We start from the raw sequence: 2,707 nt of genomic DNA, 5'->3' as shown, positions 1-2,707 counted from the left end.
CCTCAAATTTTGAAGCAGAGGGCACCCCCACAAAAAAAATACAGCGGTCGTGCCCAGAACTGGCCGCCTCTATTTCGGGGAGAAGGAGGTGTGCTGGCCTGGCAATGCCAGAAGAAACTGCCATTGGCGATAGAAGATGGAAAACCTAATGCTAAGGTTCAGATTTGTATCATTTTTAGCAAACAGAATGCTTTTCATATATAGGAACCAGTTCGTTCTTCCGTAGCATTTAATTAGCAAAACGTTAACCATCTGCCTCGCAGTGCAACATAAACTTCAATAGAATATTCCTCAAACGAGACGGGCTTTTTTGTCGTCGTTTCTTTCGCTTCGTGCATCGTTTGATCATCAAACATACTGATCACTGCTTCTCAGCTTATTATTCAAAATCTTTTGCTTTCAGTTAAAGCGTTCTTGCAACCCACACTCTCTTTCCTAACAAACTCCAGATCAGATCAGTGACGCGGGGTGTGTTTTGCACAAGGTGGGCTTCCAGATTTAGTGATGTAGTTGGTGAGGACCCCAGATGGGGTCAGCTCAAGACATTTCGATGTCTGAGGCAAACCAAAACATGGCACCCCTCAACCTGATATTCAGTGGTAGGGTGCTCCTGAACTTGGAAGCTCAGTTCAGCTGTGTCATTTAACAGCCCTTGCTATACCCCCTGCATCTGGATGCGGCTCACGTCCTTTTGAAGCCTTCTGACCTTGTGGCTCCTTCATCACAGTAGAGGGCATCCAGCACCTTCATTATACTTTTGAAGGCCACTCCAATCTCCTAGTGGTGCAAGATTCCAGGGATCTCAGGCACTTATCCGGGGTTTGGTTTCCTCGGGATGAGGCACAACAGAGACTGTGGTGTCTTTAGGATATATGGTTTAATTAGGTAAAGGGACCCCTGACCATTAGGTCCAGTCGTGACCGACTCTGGGGTTGCGGCGCTCATCTCGCTTTATTGGCCGAGGCAGCTGGCATACAGCTTCCGGGTCATGTGGCCAGCATGACTAAGCCGCTTCTGGCAAACCAGAGCAGTGCACGGAAACGCCGTTTACCTTCCCACCAGAGTGGTACCTATTTATCTACTTGCACTTTGACGTGCTTTTGAACTGCTAGGTTGGCAGGAGCAGGGACTGAGCAATGGGAGCTCACCCCGTCACAGGGATTCGAACCGCCTGCCTTCTGATCAGCAAGTCCTAGGCTCTGTGGTTTAACCCACAGCGCCATCCACATCCCAAAAATGCCTACTGCACCCAGTATTCCCAGGCGGTCTCCCAGCCAAGTACTAACCAGGCCCAACCCTGCTTAACTTCCAAGATCGGACGGGATCAGGTACTTTCAGGGTGGTGTGGCTATATAACCTGAGCCTAAAATGGAGGGGCTCATTGCAGTAACATCTCAAGAAGATCTTGCTTCTCCCATAGGCACAGCTTTGGTTTCCAGCAGAAAGCAAGCATCTCTCTCTCTTAGGCTTCTGCCTGCAGCCTGCTCCTAGCTCTCTGAGACACCTCAGCTCTCCCTTTCGTCCTCCTAACTATCAGCCAGTTGAGGGAGCCATTTGCCCTCCACTGCCAAGCCACATCCTTCGTCACACTCAACTGTTTTCAGTTCCGTATTTTAAATTGTTGTGACCCACCTTCACAGCTTCAAAAGCCGTGGCTTGAATGACTTGTTCCCCTTGTTGCAGCGTGTTGGAGCCAATGACCCTTTGGGTCATTTTCAACTTGACCATTCTATATTACAGCAATGTCCAACAGGTCGATCCCCGGGAGGTTTTGGTAGATCGCGGTCGATTACTGGCTCCTCCATCTGGGCCCGGCCCCTCACCCCATCCTCTAGATCAGTGTTCCCCAACCTTGGGCCTCCAGCTGTTTTTGGACTACAATTCCCATCATCCTTGACCATTGGTCTTGCTAGCGAGGGATGATGAGAGTTGTAGTCCAAAAACAGCTGGAGGCCCAAGGTTGGGGAACACTGCTCTAGATCACTAGAACGGAAGTTGGAGGCCTTACTGTTTCATTAACGATTTCTGGGTGAGTGACTTTTTTCATTTATTCCCTTGCCCTGCTCCCCCCCAAAAAAACGGTAGATCACTGCCAGTTTTTAATTGTGTGAGTAGATCACAGTCTCTTGGAACTATATACAGTGGTACCTCGGGTTAAGTACTTAATTCGTTCCGGAGGTCCGTTCTTAACCTGAAACTGTTCTTAACCTGAAGCACCACTTTAGCTAATGGGGCCTCTTGCTGCCACCGTGCCACCGGAGCACGATTTCTGTTCTCATCCTGAAGCAAAGTTCTTAACCCAAGGTAATATTTCTGGGTTAGCGGAGTCTGTAACCTGAAGCGTATGTAACCTGAGGTACCACTGTATATATAGTTTTCAGGTTGTGGATCGCAGGAAACCAGGAAGTACCAGAAAGGGTTACTTCCGGGTTTCACCGCTCGCACATGCACAGAAGCCCTAAATCGCTCTTTGCACATGTGCAGAAGCACCATATTGTGTGTCGCGCGCGCACACACGCGCAGACACAATACTACAGGTTATGAACACTGCGGGTTGCAGACGTGCCTCCCACATGGATTACATCCACAACCCGAGTTTCCACTGTACTCATTTAAACATCCTTAAAGTATTAATGACTTTCCTTCTTCTCTTTCCATGGTTCATTTTGCGTGTCATAAATCCCTACATATTTTACAAGGAGGATAC

General features: G+C 48.5%; 1 pseudogene; it reads right to left on the bottom strand.

Moving 5' to 3' along the window:
• Positions 1 to 1,237: 1,237 nt before the first annotated feature.
• LOC144325000 (5S ribosomal RNA) lies at positions 1,238 to 1,356 on the bottom strand (annotated as a pseudogene).
• Positions 1,357 to 2,707: the final 1,351 nt, after the last annotated feature.

The sequence above is a fragment of the Podarcis muralis genome, chromosome 12 (genome assembly GCF_964188315.1).
Source record: "Podarcis muralis chromosome 12, rPodMur119.hap1.1, whole genome shotgun sequence".
Lineage (NCBI taxonomy): Eukaryota > Metazoa > Chordata > Lepidosauria > Squamata > Lacertidae > Podarcis > Podarcis muralis.
This window is presented reverse-complemented; position numbering and strand designations above follow the sequence as displayed.